The sequence below is a fragment of the Nicotiana tabacum genome, chromosome 14 (genome assembly GCF_000715075.1).
Source record: "Nicotiana tabacum cultivar K326 chromosome 14, ASM71507v2, whole genome shotgun sequence".
NCBI lineage: Eukaryota > Viridiplantae > Streptophyta > Magnoliopsida > Solanales > Solanaceae > Nicotiana > Nicotiana tabacum.
The window spans coordinates 6,029,427-6,052,310 of NC_134093.1; the positions used below are offsets into that span (position 1 = coordinate 6,029,427).

General features: G+C 39.8%; 1 protein-coding gene and 1 non-coding gene across 2 annotated transcripts in view; both read left to right on the forward strand.

Annotated features, from left to right (window-relative positions):
* LOC107805520 (sesquiterpene synthase 14-like) overlaps positions 1–22,884 on the forward strand; it is a 157,482-nt gene that overhangs the window by 99,143 nt on the left and 35,455 nt on the right. The gene's annotated exons all lie outside the window — the stretch shown is intronic.
* On the forward strand, positions 18,368–18,470 carry LOC142169247 (small nucleolar RNA R71). The gene has a single exon (XR_012698959.1). It is a non-coding gene; the product is annotated as a small nucleolar RNA R71 (small nucleolar RNA).

Sequence of the window (22,884 nt, forward strand, 5' to 3'; positions counted from 1 at the left end):
ACATCAATCATCCGCAAGTTCGCATTTATTCTCGTGACTGTCAAGTCAACTTTCTCAACAGGATTCAAATTCAAATCTCAACACATACGCCTAGCTGGTAGAAAAGAAACTCTCCACTCAACATTATAAGGAATACACCTATGTAGATTACTCCGCAGGAGATAACATACCTACTTAGCCTCAGATTGGCATATTGCTATACCCTTTCATAGCCATAATTACTATGGAATCACTTAATATTTCTGAGTTTGAACTCATTAACACGACATGAAAATCTACTTCGCCCTACAATTAAACAGCATGACAGATCCCTCAACGCACTCACAACTCAAGACTGTACGTCACATCAAAATAGGAATCAAGTACCCAATAGCAAACTCTTGAGTCACAAGTAAATTTTATTTGTCTCATTCAACCCATTTGAACACATCCTGCATTGACATCATACTTATCATATAGTTATTCAACCGCTCATCGAGCCATAAATTCCACTCATAGGAATACTACCGAACTCATAAGTCCAACTACACAGATTCTCACAATCGAAACTTTTGAGCTTAAGTTGCGGTCTAACTCTAGCCTCAAGTCCTCCAGACTGGCCCATAAAAAAATCCCAGAATACTCATCTCGAACCTCGTTAATCGAATCACAAGCCAGTGATACACAGCTGATACTAAGCGCTCATATGCACACACGAATGTGTGGAAGGAATTCAAAGAATTATGTTCCAAGATGAATCAATTATGCACGATAGAATACAAGAAATTTTCCTAAAGGTTCGGTAGCCTCTCGAGGATAAATACAGATGTCTCCATACCGATCCGCAAGACTCTACTAAACCTGCCCATGACTCGTGAGACCTATGTAACCTAGGCTCTGATACCAACTTCTCACGACCCAAAATCTCACCCGTCGTGATGGCGCCTATCTCGATACTAGGCAAGCCGACAACATCAATAACCCACAATTTCTTTTAAATACTAAAAACATAATAATTAATTTAAGGGGAAAACTCCCACCAATACTTAATATAAATTTACTCCCAAAACTCGGCGTCACTTAGTACATGATCATCTATACATTACAAGTCTGGAAAACCCGGTCTATAATAATCTGAGACCAAATACAATAAACAAAAAGATAGGGAAGGAGAGACAAGATCTGTGAAACATAGCAGCTACGTCTGAATCTCCGAAAAAATCAATTGTGCGAAAGAATCAACACCCATTGTGTCCGGGATCACCTGGATCTGGACACGAAGTGCAGGGTGTAGTATGAGTACAACCAACTCAGTAAGTAACAATAATAAATAAAGAACTGAAAGTAGTGACGAGCTTCTCAGCTAAGTCCAAATATAGTACTTTCCAACAAAAAAGGATAGGCATGCTCTCAAGTTCAACATTTAAGATTTCACAGAAATTTCATATCAACTTTGACTGAAACAGAAAACAATGTTTTTCTAAAATTTCCAAAATAGTGACATATGACAGCTGAAATGCAGCAAATAATGAAATCAATGCATCATCTCAGAGTAGCAGTCACCCAATCCTCCCATTCACTCCAACCTCACAATCACTCTTTCCTCACAGTCACTTTTTCCTCACAGTCGCTCATTCCTCACAGTCACTCATCACTAGCACTCAGCACTCGCACTCAGTAGGTACCTGCGCTCACTAGGGATGTGTACAGACTCTGGAGGGGCTCCTTCAGCCCAAGCGCTATATCAAACCAATCATGGCATAAATCAATGAAACATGATGCGGCGTGTAGCCGATCCCATAATATCCTCACAATTAGGCCCTCGGCCTCACTCAGTCATCAACCTCGCCAGTCTCTCAGGCTCTTAGAAATCATGATAATCAGCCCAAAATGAGAATATGATGTTTTAATAAATAGAAATAGAGACTGAGATATGATATGAAATGAATAAACATGACTGAGTGTGAAATTACAATTTGAACATATTATTCAACCACAGAAATGACCCCAGTGGGTACCAATAATAACAGCATATGTCTAAGCATGTTTTATAATACGAGTCTCATGTCAATTTTCCCTAATACATAGAGAATGTACCTTGTATCAACAAATTATACAACTATACTATTCCATCGAATTTGAACAAGTCACAATTCCTACGGTGCACGCCCACACGCCCGTCACCTAGCATGTGTGTCACCTCAAAACAAATCACATAACACATAATCCGGTGTTTCATACCCTCATGACCAAATTTAGAACCGTTACTTACCTCACTTCTTGAATTTGCCTCCAAACGCCTCGAATCTAGCAACAAATAATTTGATTCAGTCAATCAAATTTATTGGAATTAATTCCATAAGAAAATATTTATTTTCTATCAAAAACCAAAATTTAGCTCAAAAGTCGCCCGTGGGGCCCACGTCTCGGAACCCGACAAAAGTTATAAAATTCGAAAACCCATTCAACCAAGAGTCTAACCATACCAATTTTACTAAAATCCGATCTCAACTCTATCCTCATATCTTCAAATTAAACCAAGAGGGTTTTCTAAATTGTTCAACTTAATTCACCCATTAAATGATGGATTCAAAGGCATAATCATGGAAATTAATCAAAACTGGATAAGAATCACTTACCCCAAATACCCACGCAAGAATCTCTCCAATAATCGCCTTCTACCGAACTCCCAATTCAATTTTTGTGTTATGAACTCAAAACCCCCGGTTTGGAACTTTTAATTCTGCCCAGAAATGCCTTCATCGTGTTCGCGACCATAGCTTCGCGTTCGCGAAGCACAAGAAATTTGCTGTCAAGGTTCCTTCTTCACGTTCGAGACCTCTTCATCGCGTTCACGATGCCTTCCTACCTCTGCCCTTCGCGGTCGCGATACATGTGGCGCATTCGCTAAGGCTTAAAGACAGGCAGGCCCCCAACTCCATTTCCTCTTTGCATTTGCGTTCGCGTTCGCGTCCGCCTACTCGCGTTCGCGTAGGCTTCCCCAGTCTCTTCTTCGCGTTCACGTCTCCTTCATAGCATTCGCGATGGGTAAATCCCAGCAGCCCAAAATCCTTCTTCGCGAGTGCATGAGACCCTTCGTGTTCGTGAAGAACAGTACCTGACACCAGTTTCAGTAGTTGCAAAACAAGGAAAAATAATCTCAAACCATCTTGGAACTCCCCCGGTGCACCTGGGACCCCAACCAAATACACCAACAAGTCCTAAAACATCATATGAACTTAGTCGAGTCTTCAAATCACCTCAAACAACGCTAAAATCACGAATCATACCCCAATTCAAGCCTAATGAACTTTGAGATTTCAAGTTTCCACAAATGATGCTGGAACCTATCAAATCAAGTCCGGTTGACCTCAAATTTTGCACACAAGTCATAAATGACATAACAGACCTATTAAAATTTTCAAAATCGGATTCCGACCCCAATATCAAAAAGTCACCCCCCGGTCAAACTTTCCAAAAATTTGACTTTCACCATTTCAAGCCTAATTCCACTACGGACCTCCAAATAATTTTTCGGATACACTCCTAAGTACAAAATCACCATACGGAGCTATTGGAATCATCATAATTCAATTCCGCGATCGTTTACACATAAGTCAATATCCAGTCAACTTTTCTAATTTAAGTTTTCAATTTTTAGACTAAGTATCTCATTTCACTCCAAACTCCTTCCGGACCTGAACCAACTAACCCGGTAAGTTATAAAATAACTGTAAAGCTTAACTTGAATAGTAAATGGGGGAACAGAGTTATAATACTCAAAACGATCGACTGGGTCGTTACACAGGTTTAGTAGAGTGTTGAACATTTAAATTAGCATTTGACACAGACACAATGTACATGGTGGCACGTGGGTTTGCCGTGTGAAAGCGGTTTGAAAAATAAATGTGGGCACGAAGTTCCATACGTGTAAGATTTGAAAGTTGTGACTTATGATTTGAGATTATGAGGAATGGTACCTCGGGTAGTTCTTGTTGTAAATTGTGCATTTGGAATGATTTGATTGATCGAGTTGTTATCCGTCTCTTTAATGTAACGATCAGGCCTATTGTTTTGAGTATTACAACCTCGTTCCCCCATTTACTGCTAAATTTCGCTTTATAGTTATTATGTGACTTGCTGAGGTGATAGGTTCGGGTTCGGTGAGGTTTTGGAATGAATTGAAACACTTAGTTTCAAGGTTTAAAGCTTAAGTTGAAATAGTGACTGGATATCGACTTATGTGTAAAAGACCCCAAAATAGAGTTTTGATGATTTCAATAGCTCCGTAAGGTGATTTTGGACTTAGGAGCATGTTCGATAAATTATTTGGAAGTCCGTAATTAAATTGGGCTTGAAATGGCTAGAATAGAAATTTATGTTTGGAAGCTTGATTGAGGAGTTGACCTTTGGTATTAGGGCTAGAATCCGATTCTGAAAATTTGAATAGGTTTGTTATGTCATTTATGACTTATGTGCAAACTTTGAGGTCAATCGGACATGATTTGATAGGTTTCGGCGTTGAATGTAGAAGTTGAAAATTCTAGTTTCATTAGGTTTGAATTGGGTATGATTCGTGGTTTTAGCGTTGTTTGATGTTATTTGAGGTTTCGACTAAGTTCATATGATATTTTAGGACATATTGGAGTATTTGGTTGAGGACCCGTGGGCCTCGGGTGAGTTTCAGATGGTTAATGGATAAAGTTTTGGACTTGGAATACTGCTAGAAGTTTTCTGATGTCTGCACCTGGTTTCCATTTTCATATTCGCGAGAGGGGTCTCACGTTCATGAAAAGAAATTGGAGGCAGGCGAGGTTGTTCATCGCATTCGCGACTTGGGTCTCGTGTTCGCATAAGGCAAGGAGGTGAGGCTACGCGTTCGCGATTGGGCATCGCGTTCGCGAAGGGGAAACTGGCTAGTGAGGATTTTTGACTTCGCGTTCGCGAAGGTTCTCCTGGTAAAGCATCGCGTTCGCGAGCTGTGACTCGCGTTCGCGAAGGGCAATTTTTGGACAACACAATTTTGTTCTTCGCGAACGCGGGGCACCGGTCATGTTCGCGAAGAAGAAAGGTCTAGAAATAAAGTTTAAATTTTGTCCCATTTTCCATTTTTGACGAATTGGAGGTCGGGAAGAGGCAATATTTGGGAGATTTTCAAGGAAAACAACGGGGTGAGTGTCCTTAACTCAATATTGGTAAAATTACCAAAATCCATGGTGATTTTTAACATTTAATTGGTCAATTAAGTTAGAAAATTTAGAAAACCCTTTTGGTTTAATTTGAAGATATGAGGGCCGAGTTGATGTCGGAATTTGGTAAATTTTGTATGGCTGGACTCGTGGTTGAATTAGCGTTCATATTTTATAACTTTTGTTGGGTTCTGAGATGTGGACCCCACAGACAAATTTTCGGTGCAATTTCGGATTTTTGTTGGAAAATTTATATTTTCATATGGAATTAATTCCTATAATTTGTATTGACTTAATTAAATTATTGGTGGCTAGATTCGAGGCGTTTAGAGGCTGATTCGCGAGGCAAAGGCATTGCAAAACAAAGAATTACATGGTTTGAGGTAAGTAACAATTCTAAATTTGGTCCTGAGGGTATGAAACCCCGGATTTTGTGATGTGTGATTGGTTTTGAGGTGACACACTTGCTAGTGATGGGCGTGCGGGCGTGCACTATAAAAATTGTGACTTGGCCAATTCCATGGAACTGTGTAGTTGAATAATCTATTGATATCCGTACATTTTCCGCGTATTAGAGAAATCAAACTATAAATCATGTTTAAACCATGTGTTTACACTGTTGGGACCTACATAGGTCGTGTACATGTTGAATTATCTGCTAAATGTCTGTTTACTTAGTCACGATTTTTACTTGCATATTACATCTCAGTCTCTATTTTCCATTATTGATGCATCATATCATTACTGTTTGGGCTGCTTATCATGATTTATGAGAGCCCAAAAGACTGGAGAAGTTAATGACTGAGTGACGTCGAGGGCTTAATTGTGAGGATATTTATGGGATCGGGTTGCATGTCGCAATATGTTTCATTGATTTATGCCATGATTGGCTTGTTATAACCTTGGGCTGCAGGAGCCCCTCCGAAGTCTGTACATACCCCTATGAGCGCAGGTACCTACTGAGTGAGAGTGCTGAGTGATTAAGAGGAATGAGTGACTATGAGGAAAGAGTGATTGTGAGGTTGCAGCGAATGGGACGATTGAGTGACTGTTGCTCTAAGAGGATCCATTGATTTCATTATTGTTGCACTTCAGCTGTCATATATTATTATTTTGGAAATTTCAGAAAGACATTATCTTCTGTTTCAGCCGAATTTGATATGAAATTATTGTTTGAGCTTTAAATGTTGAACTTGAAAGCATGCCTACCTTCTTATGTTGGAATTTACTATAATTGGACTTAGCTGTGAAGCTCTTCACTATCTTCAGCTCTTTATTTAGTATTGTTACTTGCTGAGTTGGTTGTACACATACTACACCCTGCACCTCGTGTGCAGATCCATGTACTTTCGGACATGACGATTGCTAGTTTTATGAAACTTTATCCGTTGGAGACTATCGAGGTAGCTGCTTGACGTCCGTAGACCTTAACTCTCTTTTCTTTTAGTTTTTGAACTGTTCTATATTTTCAGACAATATTTTATCAGTCAGACATTGTTATCATTTAGATGCTCATGTACTCAGTGACACTGGGTTTTGAGAGTGTTTGTATCAGTATTTACTAGATTTTATTATTGTATTTAAATATTATGTTTTCAAACTTAAAGGAAATTGTGATTTATTAAGGTTGTCGGCTTGCCTAGTATTAATATAAGTACCATCACGACAGGTGTGATTTTGGGTCGTGACAAGTTGGTATCAGAGCCTAGGTTACATAGGTCTCACGAGTCATTAGCAGGTTTAGTAGAGTCTTTCAGATCAGTACGGAGACGTATGTACTTATCTTCGAGAGGATACCGAACCCTTTGGAAAATTTCAGTCTCTTGTATTTTGTTGTGCGAATTTGTTGGTTTCGAAAACTAAATTTCTGTTATTCTATTCTCTCACAGATGGTGAGGACACGTACTATCGGATCGGACGATCAGCCACCAGTACCATTAGTTAGTGCCGCGAGAGATTGGGTTCGAGGTAGAGGTCGAGGTGTAGCTCATACAAAAGTTGGAGCAGCACCTGTAGCACCACCAGTTGCTCCAGCTCAGGAGAAGATTCCAGATATAGCTGAGCCGACATGACCAACTCAGGCACCAGCTGTGCCTATTGTGATTCCAGGCCTTCAAGAGGCTTTAGCACAGATATTGACTACTTGCACTGGCCTTGCACATGTGGTTTCGGCTCAAGCCAGGGGAGGTACTCATACCCCTATTACCCATACTCCAGAGCAAGTAGTGCAGGGACTTCAGATACCGGGGGCACTACCAGCCTAGCCAAATGCAGCTGCTCAGGCTCCGGTAGTCCCCGTTATGGTAGATGATGAGCAGAGGAGACTTGAGAGATTTGGGAGGCTTCTACCTCCATCATTTAGCGGTGCTGAGTTAGAGGATGCTCAGGGTTTTCTAGATAAATGCCAGTAGATGCTTCGGACAATGGGTATTCTGGAGACTAGTAGGGTCTCATTCACTACTTTTCAGTTTTCTTGGGCTGCCTTCGGATGGTGGGAGGCTTATGAGAGGTGCAGGCCAGTCGATGTAGTACCACTTACATGGCATGAGTTCAAACCCTTAAAAGATTGGGAAAATAATAAAGTTATATGTAAATTAGATATAATAAACCCAGAATATATAATTGAAATAGCCTCAATAGAAGCCACAAACCAAGATCTAGAAGACTTTAAAATCCAAATAAAAGAACTTACGAATTTAGGTGTAATTAGACGATCTACATCTAAATATAGGTCAGCCGCTTTTATGGTAAGAAATCATAGCGAAATAGTAAGAGGAAAATCAAGAATGGTAATACATTATAACAGACTTAATGATTATACCAAAACAGATGGATATAAATTACCCGATAAAACAGAACTAATAAATAGAATACAAGGAAAAAAGATATTAAGTAAATTTGATTGTAAATCAGGATATTGGCAAGTAAAAATGCATGAAGAGAGTATAGAATGGACAGCATTCACTTGCCCTGAAGGGCATTTTGAATGGCTAGTAATGCCATTTGGACTAAAGACAGTACCACCTATTTTTCAAAGAAAAATAGATAGTATATTTGGTAGAGTTTGATTTACGGATGATTCAGAGAGATTTGGGATACTTAGTCCCTGAGATGGAAGCTTAAGTCTTAGGATTTTTACCGTAGTCAAAACTGTGTGAAGACGACTCCGAAATAGAATTTTGATGATGTCAATAGCTCCATATGGTGATTATGGACTTAGGAGCATGTCCGAAAAATTATTTGGAGGTCCGCAGAGGAATTTGGCTTGAAATGGCGAAAAATAAATTTTTGAAAAGTTTGACCGGGGGTTGACTTTTTGATATCGGGCTCTTTAATCTAAGGTCTGATGGAACCTATTGGAGGATGATTCTCTACTGTGTTTAATATAGATTTGCCTTTGATTTTTCTCTACTCGTTCAACTATATTTTCATTGTTGTTAATTGAAGAGCTCTCAATTAACTATGCCTATTTAGTGTGTATATTGCTCGAGAGAGAGTGCACATTTAGGTAGTTGTTGAGCAACACCACTCCTAACGTAGTTGAGAGATCAATACGGAGGGTTTGAAGGCGGGATTAGAGATAATGAAGCCTTGGTGCGATCGTCGTGAGTGGTAAATTAGTGTCAGCTAGCGTAGTTCGAGAGAATACGTCTAGTAAATTGTAGTAGTTACTAGAGAGAGAGCTACGACACTTAAAGTACTCACGATCAGTAGAAAATATTTAGGTGAATTTATAGGAAACGTAGCGGGGAAGATTCCGACTTTGATGATTCCTTCCGGTGTTCCTACACATAAAACAACACAATTTAGCTCAAATATCGCACAATAACTCATTAGACGAACAAAATATAGGGCGAGTAATGTGCTAAAAGTAAAGCATTTTGGCATCACATCACCACCCCACATTTAAACGTTACTCGTCCTCGAGTCAACCGACAATTCCTTGAGCACTTTTTTTTTTCTTTTAGCACATCCGAAGAACACCATACCTATGACTATGGTTGATAGCAAGAATTAAACTTTAGCATATGTCTTTGACACACATTTTCCTTTACTTTATGCCATACTTCAAATCTTTATTCAACAAAAGGACAACATGTTTCTAACAATCCTAACCTCACAAACCGACTCAATATCACAATACATTCATGGCTTGAACACTTAACATCATAGAGAAATCTAATAATGTCACCTATCCCTTGCAAAATCATGTGCCCTCATAACAAGAACAAGAGACTAAATTGAATCCACACATTCAAATCAAATGCTCAAATATATTTTAAGGATTCTCATATATCAAAGAAATTCCTCACTCTCACAAAGAAGTCACATGCATGCACAAAGTACCATAGGCTTGCCCATTATGTAAACCTCTACTAATGTAGGCTTGCTCGACCTAAAATCAATTAGGACTTTTTATGGTTGTAATGTTGGCTTAAGGACGGGTATGATAAATTTAGAAATAATGACTAACCCTCCTTAACACTTTAACACATCACATAATTAACTTTAAGCTCAAATTCTTCAATCCATTTCAATTTCACAAATATTATCACCCCCAAAAATATTTCCTCTTTCTTTAAGCACCACATTAATTCATAACACTAGCAAGGACAAGATATGTTTATTTTCCTTTGCTACATATTTTTTTTTCTTGTCAACAATACTTTTTCTACCCTTCCTGCTAGTGGTGTATTCCTTACAATACAAGTGCACCTTTCTTTCTTTCATTGATTCCACTCAAAAGCCACCAAAGTTTCATCCTTACTTCTTTTACTGCTCATTTTACAATTAAAGTGCTTTAAGAGGTAAACGGATCAGAACAATGATAATTAAGAATAAAGGGGTATAGGCTTGTAATGTGGTTGCCAAATAAAATATTTATAGGCTCAAAAGGGTTGACTAGGGATAATATTTATTGTGGTAAGCATTAAGCTCAAACAAATCAAAGAAAGCCTAATATCATTTTTCAAACCGAGCAAAACCTAAAATTTCGCTTCAACTCACATGCCGGGCAAGTTCTGAACTCTAATGCAGTGACAGAGACTATACAATTTCTCACCACACATGGCACATGACTTACTAAGGACGATTCCATACATATTCTCCAACAATTGTACGTATTCACATAGCCACAAAATATTAAACATCAAACACAAAGTGACACAAGCCAAGAAAATGAGATATAGGCGTCAATAAACATGTTATTACTCAACAAGGCATAATAAACATTTTCAAACTATAGGGAAGGTACTACACATGCTAGAGCCTAAATATGCTACTATCAAATTAGTCAAAGGCGCCTAGCATTTCTCATTTTTTTTTCTTTTCTTTTATTCCCTAAATTCTATTCTAATCTAAAGACAAAACAAAAACTACTACTCTGTTCAACTACATCCCGTGAAAAAGAACCGATGCACAAAGAAAAACCACGAGGGATTATTACTATCTACAATAATAAAAGACCTATATATATATATTGTTAGACTTAAGTCCCTCAAGAAAACTGCCTAAGAGATCAATCGTCGGGAGAAGTCCAGTCATTTTATTTTATTTTAATTTAATTTTATTAAAAAAAATATAAAATATGGGGAAATACAAAAATAAAATAAACATTAAACTCACAAACTAATTAGTTCATCTAATTTTTACAAATGTCAGAGAATACCTTCTACCCCACACTTAGAGCATGCATTGTCCTCAATGCATATATAAATTCATAAATACAAAAACATGTAAGGTATTTGGTAAAACTCCCTGATCAGTCATCGTCCTCGCCCTCATCGTCGAAGGCTCCATCTATACCTGTCCAATCCTCATCCTCTGCTCCCTCAGCATCATCACCATCATCCTCTTCAGACTGCTCTAGTTCGGCCTCGGAACATACTGGTGTGTTGACATCCACATTATCTGTGAGTCACTGCCCATCGCCAAGCGTAACTAGCTATTGTTCATGAGGATTGAGCGGATAACGCTCCTCCAAGGTGGCCCTCTCCTCAGTAGTGGCCGGCCTTCCCCCAATCCTAAGCTATAAATCCATCATCCCATATAGATGTGCTATAAAGTTGTCATCTCGAGCATTGCGCTTGACACCTGTCATTGTGGCCATGGCATTCTCCTATTTAACTCGTATGCTTGTTATGTTCGTTAGTCTGAGGGGTGGAGGGTTTAATATATAAAAATCTCGCTCCTCCTCCACCTCTTCTTTGCGCAGGTATTGAGTCAACATTTTGGCGTAGGATAATTTGTCAATGCACTTGCTTGTTCTCACCTGGGACATCTAGTAGCATATTAAGTGGCCCACATTCACTTTATGGCTAGTCACGAGGAAGTACAAGATGCAGATCCTTTCACGACTTATAAAAGTCTTATGATTGCATGGTAATAGTCATGTGTTGATCAATTTTAGCCACACATGAGCTTCCGGCTTCATTTTTTTCTTTGGAAATTTCCTATGGCGTTGGTTCTTCTTGTCACGAACCCATGCAGCCACAGAATTGACACCACAGAGAGTGTGTCTCAATGCTAGATATGTAGGACGGGTGATGAAGTTGTCCAAGGGTTGCTGTGGAACATCCATAGCTCCCACAAAATTGCATATAGTTGTTACCAAAAAATCGATCAACCTACCTATAATAGGCACCAGTTACTAAGGATCATTTGGATCAAAACGGGCATAAAATTTCCGAACAAGGTTGACATTTATATCCCCGGTGTTTCTTAACACGTAGCTTAAGATAAGGTCGTGAATACCTTTCCAATTTGATTGGTACTTAGATTATAGGTTCCGCTCATGAATAACTGACTCGGAATGTATATGTCTTGACCAACAAAGCTTGTAAAAAGCCTTGGAAGACTGAGGTATGCTCTTCAGTCCAAATTCTCGTTATCCCTCAGGTTGTGGGCGTGTGGCTGCTATAGATGCAACTGCTTGCAACCCTTCAACTTGGCTTGAAGTGGCCTCCCCACCTTTTCTCTTTTTCTGTGGAGGTCTAGAAGAAGCCCTGGCCTTAGTCGGAACAGTAGCCTTGCCCTTGCCTTTACCATTGTCATTTTTAGGAGGCATACTTGTACCTTAGATACTTAGGAGGATTGGAGTGTTCTTCAATTGATGTCCCATGTGATTGAAAGAGATGATGATCGAAGGTCTTCAATGAAATTTGTGTGTGAGGGGAAGGGAAAAAAAAAGAACGGGCAGTGTATTGTGTTTAGTGAGGTATGTGTGTTTGTGTAGTGTTTTAATATAATGAAGTTGGTAAACAAAGCTTAAAAAATTAGAAGGGAAAAGAGACGGGGAGTGAGGTGAGACTAATATAAAAAAGTCTAGTGTTAAGTTACGTGTGTGTGTGTTTGTATAGTTGTTTAATAGAAGTAAGTTATAAAACAAAGTTTAAAAAATTATAACACACATTACCTGGCGACGTGAGCTCCCAGCAAGAAATTTACCTAGTGAAACGAGCTAATTAGACAGCTTACAAGTAGGCGACGCGGGCTCCTTAGCGAGCGGAGAAGCAGGCGACGCGAGGGCTGTCGCGAGGTGGACCTCGCTACAACCCATGCGACGCGAAGTTCATAGCGAGCTAGTGGTCTGGCTGGGCGAGGTATGATGCGTGGTATTAAAAAGCAAAGAAAACTGACCTCGCGATAACCCGCGCGACGTGAGTCAAAAGCGAGCTCTATCTCGCTATAATCGTTTGCGAGGCAAGGCTTAACACCAGGTTTTGCTCACTGTATCTTTTGCGACATTAGCTTAAACGTGAGGTAATTACCTAGCAACGCAAGCTGGAAAGCACGCTAGGCAGCAGGCGATGCAAGCAGTGCCGCGAGATGGACCTCGCTTAATCCCTCACTGGGCGAGCTCTATAGTACGCTTAAGACCTGGCAACGCGTGGTGTTTACCAAGAAAGGGAGTGGTTCGTTGTGTTTAGGCTTGTCAAGCTTCCAAGTGAGCAATGGATAGTAGGTTTACAACAATGGACAATAGGTGATCTCTGAAGCGTGCATGGGGGCTGGCCAACTGAGTTTTTACAACGAAAATGGGAGATGGCTAGGCGAAACCAATAGCGAGCTAAACACATGGCTGGTGACGATTTCAGTGAGCAAAGGACTATATGAGGCGAACCTGGCGACGTGAGCTCCCAACGAGAAACTTACCTGGCAAGGCAAGCTGCGAAGTAGGCGGCGTGAGTCATAACGCAAAGTTATTTCCTAGCTATGCGAGGTTTGCTGCCAAGTTTTGCTCGCTGTTTCCGACTCATGCAATCAAACTTCAGGTTTACGACTCATGCAATCAAACTTCAGGTTCACTCAACAATTGAGGCTCCTTTAAATGAATCACTGATACAACATTTTCCTCATTCATGCCAAGGTAATGTTTCAACCTTTGCCCATTAACTCTAACCCCGTTGGTTCCATCCTCGGATTCAATTTATACAGCTCCACTTGAGAGTACTTGCACCACTCTAAATGGTCCCGACCATCTAGATTTTAGCTTACCCGGAAATAGATTCAATCTTGAATTATACAACAACACGACATCTCTGAGTTTGAAAATCCTCTCTTGAATATGCTTGTCGTTCATGATCTTCATTCTTTCCTCGTACAACCTGGTTCTTTCAAAAGCATGGTAACGGAACTCATCGAGTTCATGAAGTTATGTGACTCTACTCGTACCAGTGGCCTCCAGGTCAAGATTTAATTGCCTTAATGCCCAAAAAGCTCTATGCTCTAGCTCCATCGGTAAGTGACATGCTTTTCCGAACACCAAATTGTACGGTAACATACCAATTGGAGTTCTGAATGCAGTGCGGTAGGCCCATAGTACATCATCCAATTTTTTTGCCCAATCAGTCCGAGTGGCATTTACAGTTTTGGTCAAAATACTCTTGATTTCTCTGTTTGACACCTCAACCTGACCACCTATTTGTGGGTGATACGGAGTGGAAACCTTATGGCCATGCCATATGTTTCCATCAACTTTGCAAAGGCTCGGTTGCAGACATGAGTTACTCCATCACTAATGATCGCTCTTGAAGTTCGAAATCGGGTGAAGATATTTTTTCTTAGAAAACCAATAACTCTCTTTGCATCATTTGTTGGGAGTGCTACAGCTTCTACCCATTTCAAGAGATAGTCTACTGTTACTAGTATATACTTGTTGCTGTATGAGCTAACAAATGGTCCCATAAAGTCGATTTCCCATATATTAAATACTTCCACTTCATGGATTAGGTTCATGGGCATCTCATGTCGACAGGAATATTCCCCGTACATTCATCATAACTCTTTACCTAAAAGTGTGCATCTTTAAACAACATCGGCCAATAGAAGCCCGACTCCAAAACTTTAGCAGTTGTCCTTACTCCTCCAAAATGATCTCCATAAAGCAAAGCATGACATGCCTGCAAAACAAAAGCTTAGTCTATCTCGGGAATACATCTCCGGATAATGTTATCAATACAAATCCGCAATAAATATGGTTCATCCCAGAAATACATGCGACAATCCCGAAAGAACTTTTTTTTCTGCATAGAAGACAATTCATATGGAACAATACTGCTTGCCAGGTAGTTTGCAATGTCGGCATACCATGGCACTTCCTTAAGTCTCGTGGCTAACAATTATTCATCTGGGAAAGTCTCCATGATCTCTTCCACATCAACCTTTATTTCAAATCCTTCAAGCCTGGACAAGTGATCGACAACTTGGTTTTCCGTTCCTTTTTGGTCATGAATTTCCAAGTCAAACTCTTGCAGCAGTAGAACCAATCAAAACAGGTGCGACTTTGCTTCCTTTTTATCAATTAGGTACCTGAGAGCAGCATGGCCTGTATAAACAATTACCTTCGAGCCTATCAAGTAGGACCAGAATTTGTCAAATGCGAACACCACTGCTAGCATCTCTTTTTCTGTCACTGTGTAATTTAGTTGGGCGCCATTCAATGTTCTACTATCATAGTAGATTGGATGCATGATTTTGTCTTTTCTCTATCCAAGTACTGCTCCCACGGCATGGTCACTTGCATCACACATCAGCTCAAATGGTTGCTCCCAGTCGTGTGCAACTATGATAGGTGCAGACACTAGCCACTTCTTCAATCCTTCGAAAACTACCATGCAGTCATCAGAAAACACAAAAGGATGATTTATTCCAAGCAATTTACACAAAGGGTTAGCAATCTTGGAAACATCTTTTATAAACCGCCTGTAAAAACCGGCGTGACCAAGGAAGCTTCTTATTGCCCTGACGGAAGTGAGTGGTGGAAGCTTCTCTATTACATCAATCTTGGCACGGTCCACCTCAATGACCTTACTTGATACTAGGTGTTCCAAGAATATACCTTCCTATACCATAAAATGGCATTTTTCCCAGTTCAGCACCAGATTAGTCTCCATACATCTTCTCAACACTCTTTAAAGATTTCTAAGACAATCATCAAAAGAATTTCCCACCACTAAGAAATCATCCATAAAAACCTCCATTATATCCCCATATCTATGAAGATGGCCATCATGCACCTTTGGAATGTGGCGGGTGCATTGCATAGGCCAAACGACATTCTCCGAAAAGCGTAAATGCCATATGGACAGGTGAATGACGTTTTCTCTCTATCCTCCGGGGCAATAGATATCTGGTTGTACCCCGAGTATCGATCCAAGAAGCAAAAATGGGACCTCCCTGCCAATCTATCTAGCATCTGATCAATGAACGACAAGGGGAAATGATCTTTTCGGGTGGCCTTGTTCAATCTTCTGTACTCCATGCAAATTCACCATCCTGTGACTATTTTTGTTGAGATTAATTCATTGTTCTCATTTTGCACAACAGGTATCCCACCATTCTTTGGTACCCACTGAACTGGGCTAACCCAGTTGCTATCTGAGATGGGAAAAATAATTCCCGCATCTAACCACTTGATCACTTCTTTACAACTTCCTTCATGTTAGGGTTCAACTTTCTTTGATGTTCTCTAGAAAATTTGTGCCCTTCTTCCAGTAGAATTTTATGCATGCAAAAGGCCAGGATGATACCCTTAATGTATGGAATAGTCCAACCAACTGCATTCTTGCACTCTTTCAACACTTGCAAATGTTGTTCTACCTGCACATCTAACAAACCAGATGAGATAATAACAGGTAAAGTTGTATTAGGTCCCAAGAAAGCATACCTGAGGTGAGATGGTAGCGGTTTCAGCTCCAATTGCAGTGGTGCTTCGATCAATGGCTTGGCTGGAGGGTTCTTTCTTTCTTCCAAGTGTAAAGGCTCAAATTCATGCTCTCGTTTCCAGTACCCTTGCCCTTGAAGATCCAACACCCATTCCGCCAAGTCCTCACCATTTACTTCTTCTAAGTTCATAAGGCAAGCTGTTAGAGGCTCTTTTGCATTAAGTGCCTCATCATCTTCCTCCATGATTACATCCACCGTGTTTAACAAAGAGCAATTTGGAAACTCACCGGGTCGCCGCATAGACTTTTGCACATTAAATGTTATTTCTTTATTATTCAGCCTCATTTTCAGCTCCTCCGTTTCACAATCAATCAGAGCTCTCCCTGTGGCAAAGAATGACCTTCCCAAAATTATGGGAATCTCCTCATCAACCTTGTAGTCCAAAATGACAAAATCTGTTGGAAATACGAATTTTCCAACTTGCACAAGTACATCGTCAAGTATACCTGATGGCCTTTTCACCATTCGGTCAGCTAGCTGCAGTAACATGGATATGGGCCTTGCTCTTCCAATGCCTAACTTTTTATAGATAGAGAATGGCATCATATTTACACTTGCTCCCAAATCACACAATGCTTTGGCAAATGAATAACTACCTATGGTGCATGGAATTGTGAAGCTTCCAGGGTCGGATAACTTCTTAGCTATAGGTCTTGATACAACAACACTATAAGTCTATGTCAACGTGACAGTTGCCAAGTCTTGGAAGTCGAACTTACGAGATATCAAGTCCTTCATCATTTTTTCATAACCGGGCATCTCCCTCAAAGCATCAATTAGAGGAATGTTTACCTAAATTTTCTTAAACATTTCCATAAATGTGTGTACTGTTCATCCTTCTGATATTTGGCCAACCTCTGCGGGAATGGTGCCGGAGGTCGCTTCTTTGCTCTATCTTGAGTTAGATCCTGCTCAGGCATTTTGTCTAATGCCTTCTCCTACACTTTCTCAGTCTCCTCCGCAACCTCTTTTTCCTTGTTTATTTACTCTTGGGCTGGTTGCACTCTTACTTCTGTTAGTTCAGTTGACTCATCTAACTCAATTGGCACTGTCACATGTGTTTCATAGGACCGACTCTCACGAGCAATTTCTTGCTCTATATCAAGATCTCTACCATTTCTCAGGCTCACCACCATAAGCTGATTCGGGCCCTGCTCCTTCAGATTGACATGTGTGTATGCAGGTAAAGTCCCTTAGGGACGATTATTCAGAGCCATATATATATATGCCCTAATTGAATCTCATTGCCTTTTATCGTTGACTCATGTGCTTCCACCTTCTCTTGCATTTTTTCATTAGACCCAATTAGTTGCTGCAACATTCCTTTAATTTCAGAAAACTCATCATCTTGTCTCACTAGTTGTTGTTGCTGAGGTTGTTGATAAGCTAGTTGCTGATTTTGCTGATTGTACCCCTGTTGCCTTTGGTAAGGTACTACTTGACCCTATGGTCGCATAGCTCCAATATTGTTAGTGTTATTGTATTTTTTATGTGCTAGAATATATTATTGATATTGATGCCCCCAATTCTAACCACCTTGCCTTTGGCCTCCATAATTGCCCACATAGTTCATGTTCTCTTGATAATTCTGGTTGTCACTTTCACCACTCCACGAACACACGTATGGTTGGTTAATGCATGGTGTACATAATTCCCCATTATCCGTGTCAACTATGTGTAACTTTTTCTGGTCTGATTCATCAATCTTATTGGTGGGGATACTCATTTGTGTCATTAGAGTAGCCATATTATCGGCTATGGAGTTGTTCGGGTCCAATGCTACTGAATGAACTATAGGGGTGATTGTAGTGTCTCTTGTCATCCAGCCTGAGTTTTGAGCCATTTTATCTAGCAAGACTTTACATTCTCTAAATGACTTGCTCAAAAATGCTCTACCTGCTGAAGCATCAACATTGGCCTTCAAATTATAAGCCAATCCCATGTAAAACCGTTGTCCCAACATCTGATCTAGAATGACATGATGTGGACACTTGACCATCATACCTTTGAATCTCTTTCACGTTTCTTGTAACGTTTCATCTGGTTTCTGCTTGAAGCTCAATATCTCATCAACCTACTTGACAATGTTATTGGGTGGGTAGAACTTATTCAAAAATTATTTGACTAATACCTCCCAAGTTTTGATGGAATTTATGGGGAGCAAATTAAGCCAAGTTTGGGCTTCTCCTGTCACTCATAATGAAAACAACATCAGTCTTATCGCTTCCGGTATCACATTTGGTTGCCTTTGTGTGACACAAATTGACAAAATTCTTTTCAGATGCTGCTGTGGATCTTCAATGTAAGACCCGGAGAATAGTCCCTTGTTTTGCAGCAGATGTAGCATGTTATTTGTGATTTGAAATGATTCTTCTTGTATATGAGGGACTGCAATTGCAGTTGCCAAATTTTTAGCAGTGGGTTGTGCCCAATCATACAAAGCTACTTCTGGCACAAGAGGTGCCATACCCTAATTATTCGGGTCATTCACATTGTTTCGATTGTTTTGATTATCCAAAGCGTCACCCATGTACGGTTCAATTTTCTCTCTTGGTGTGATATTGTTGTTTGTCCTTCTTGTTTGCACGATTTAATTCCTTGAAAGCTTTCTCAGGATCCGGTAATGCTTCAAATAATTCACAAGTTCTTGAAGAGTTTCTAGGCATACACCTATAACACACAAGACCACAAACGTTAGAATTTCAATGTAATGAATAAAAATGGGGAAAATTAACTAAACTAAAAATTCTAGCAATTCTTGTAGTTGTAATTAGTATCAATGTTGCTTCCCCGACAACGTCGCCAAAATTTGATCACGCCCAACTATGCTTTATAAAAAGGACTAACCAGTCATTGCAAATATAATCCGGTTTACAAGTCCGGAGTCGAATCCTACAGGGAAATGACGTGTTAATTACAACTAATAGTTTTACACAAATTCAAGTAATCAACCTTCAGAAATATTATATAACAATTCGAGAGTTTACTAACTAAGATCAAGGTAATTAAAAATGCAATAATTTATAACTAACAAGGCAAATATTGTAGACAAGTTTTGGAGAAGTCTAAGGTTTTGATTTGCCCTATTATCGGAATCTTCCCCTCTACGTTTCCTATAAATTAGCCTAAATATTTTCTACCGATCGTGAGTACTTTAAGTGTTGCAGCTTTCTTTCGAGTAACTACTATAATTTACTAGACGTATTCTCTCAAACTACGCTAGTTGGCACTAATTTACCGCTCACGACGATCGCACCAAGGCTTCATTATCTCTAATCCCTCCTTTAAACCCTCTGTATTGATCTCTCAACTACGTTAGGAGTGGTGTTGTTCAACAACTACCTAAATGTGCACTCTCTCTCGAGCAACATACAAACTAAATAGGCATAGTTAATTGAGAGTTCTTCAATTAACAACAATGAAAATATAGTTGAACAAGTACAGAAAAATCAAAGGCAAATCTATATTAAACGCAGTAGAGAATCATCCTCCAATAGGTTCCATCAAACCTTAGATTAAAGAGTTTAGCTACTCATAAATACAACCACACTCCACATAATGTTCAAAGACATAAACTACAAAGTAAAGAGATAAATTGAGAGAAAGCTCATTTTGATCCTTGCTTCCAAGTGCTCTGCAACCTTTTTCTTCTCCAAAATAATGTCCAATGCTAGAATAACTCATTTAGAGACTATTTATGTCAATTCCCCTATCCAATTTCGGGTTTGGGTCTTTTAACTCGCGACTTTTAATTACCATGCTATAAACCTCGCGAAGCTTGGTCTATAGCGCGGTCAACCTGGCGATAGACCTCGCGAAGCCTGGTCAATAATGCGGTAGACCTGGCTATAGACCCCGCGAAGCCTGATCTATAGCGCGGTCGACCTGGTTATAAACGTCGCAAAGCCTGGTCTATAGCACGGTCAACCTGGCTATAGACCTTGCAAAGCCTGATCTGTAGCACGGTTTGGATACTTGATGCTTTTGTGCTCTTTACTTGTATTTTTGTCCTGTTTTTGTGCAATTTTCATTTGATGATTCCTTCCGATGTTCCTACACATAAAACAACACAATGTAGCTCAAATATCACACAATAACCCATTAGGCCAACAAAATATAGGGCGAGTAAAGTGCTAAAAGTAAAGCATTTTGGAATCACATCACCTACCATTATATAAAGAATATTAAAGATCATATTTGCATATATTTAGTCAATGGAAATATTTTCTACAAAGGTAGATCTTAAGCCTATTACAGGTAAGTTTTATAATTTATACTTTTTTAATATTTAGCTAAGCTACTTGGACTCTATATTTATTCTACTCGAACTTGTTTGTAGAATTATGACCTCGTTTACCATAGGAATGAAGTATTACCTCAGTTTTTAGCATATTCATCTTCCTAATTGATCTCTGATACGCTCTTCCTCTCAATTGCTGAATGATTTTTCCTTATTTTCTCATAACAATTTATCTTCCTCTCGTAGCATATATCCCGTTAAATTAGTCGAGGTACACCACAGTTATCCAAAAAATAATTCGGGCAAACACACTTATTTTACACTAATACTAGTATTAGTGTAACGACCAGACAGGTCGTTTTGAGATCTAGAGTGTCATTCAGCGGTTTGAGGCCTTGAGTAGGTTCACTTCAGGTATTACGACTTGTACATGTGGTCGGAATTGAATTTCGAAAGTTCGGAGTTAATTTGGAAAGAAAATTCTCATTTCGGAAGCTTTAAGTTGGAAGAATTGACTAAATTTGGACTTTTGAGTAAACAATCTCAAAATTGGGATTTGAAGGTTCCAACAGGTTCGTATGATTGTTTTGGACCTGGGCGTATGTCCGGATCGGGTTTTGGATGACCCGGGAGCGTTTCAACGCATGTTGTGGAAACTTGGCATTTAAGGAGGATTCTCATAAATTTGGGTTGAAGTGTATTTTAATGCTATTGATGTCTGTTTGGAATTCTGAGCATAGGAATTGTTCCGTATGGTGATTCTGGTCTTATGAGCGCATCCGAATGTGGATTTGGAGGTCCGTAGGTCATTTTGGAGTCACTTGGCGAAAGTTGGAATTTGAAGATTTTTGGGAAGTTTGACCGGGAGTTGACTTTTTGATATCGGGGTCGGATTCTGATTCTGGAAGTTGGAGTAGGTTCGTAATGTCAAATGTGACTTGCGTGCAAAAGTTTAGGTTATTAGGGCGTGTTTGATAGATTTTGGCATCGAATGTAGAAGCTTGAAGTTCTAAAGTTCATTAAGCTTGAATTAGGGTGTGATTCATGGTTTTGACGTTGTTTGATGTGATTTGAAGGCTCGAATATGTTTGTATGGTGCTTTAGGACTTGTTGGTAGGTCTGGTTGAGGTCCTAGGGGCTTCGGGTGGATTCTCGATGGTTAACGGTTCAATTTTTGGACTAAAGGAAAAGCTGGAAAATCTGGTTGCTAGTGTAACTGCTTATGCAGAAGATTCATCATAGAAGCGGCCTCACAGAAGTGAGGAAGTGGACCGCAGAAGCGGCTGGGAGCGAGCTGGTCAGAGGCCACATATGTGAAGGATTTCCCGCACCTGCGAGATTCCAGATGCGGCCGTTGGAGCGCGGAAGCAGAAAGAGAGGCGCAAGTGAGCGAGCTCATAAGCGCTTGAGGCCCGCAGAAGCGAAAGCGCAGGTGCGCTATTTGGGGCGCAGAAGCGGGGGTTGTTGGGCTGTGCTGAAGCCACACCTGCGATGGATTATCCGCAGGTGCAGAGCCACAGAAACGGTTAGTGGACCGTAGGTGCGAGATGTCGCTGGGCAGTGTGGTTTTATAAAAACGGGATTTGGTCCATTTTCTCTCATTTTTCACTTGGTTGGAGCGATTTTGGAGATCTTCCAGGGGAGATTTTATCAAGCATCACAAGGTAAGTGATTCCCACCAATTACATGTTACATACATGGTTTGTATAAGGATTTAAACATGGAAATTAGTAGAAATTGTGGGGGTTTTGGTAGAAAACCTAGAATTTGCACGCAATTGGACATGGAATTGGGAATAAATCATATATTTGAGTTTGTAGTGTTATGGGTAATGATTATCTTCGAAAATTTTCGGAATCTGGGCATGTGGGCCCAAGGGTGACTTTATCGACTTTTTTGAGCGGAGTTGGAAATTGTTATAAATTAATTTATAATGAGTATTAAAGTATGTATTTATGGATTTACATATTTATTTACTAGTTTTGGAGCGACGGGCATCGGTTTGAGCCGTTAGAGAGGCTTTAGAGCCGATTATGAAACTTCATAGCGAGGTAAGTCTATTTTCTAACCTTATAAGAGGGAATTAACCTTGGAGATGGATTAATTTATTATTTGCTTCTATTTGTGGGGACTGCGTACGCACGAGGTGACGAGAGTACGTACGTAGCTACTAATTATGCTTAAGTCCGGGTAGTCTAGGACCCAAATCATGTTGTTCTCGCATTGTTTGCACCCTACTTGTTAATTTAA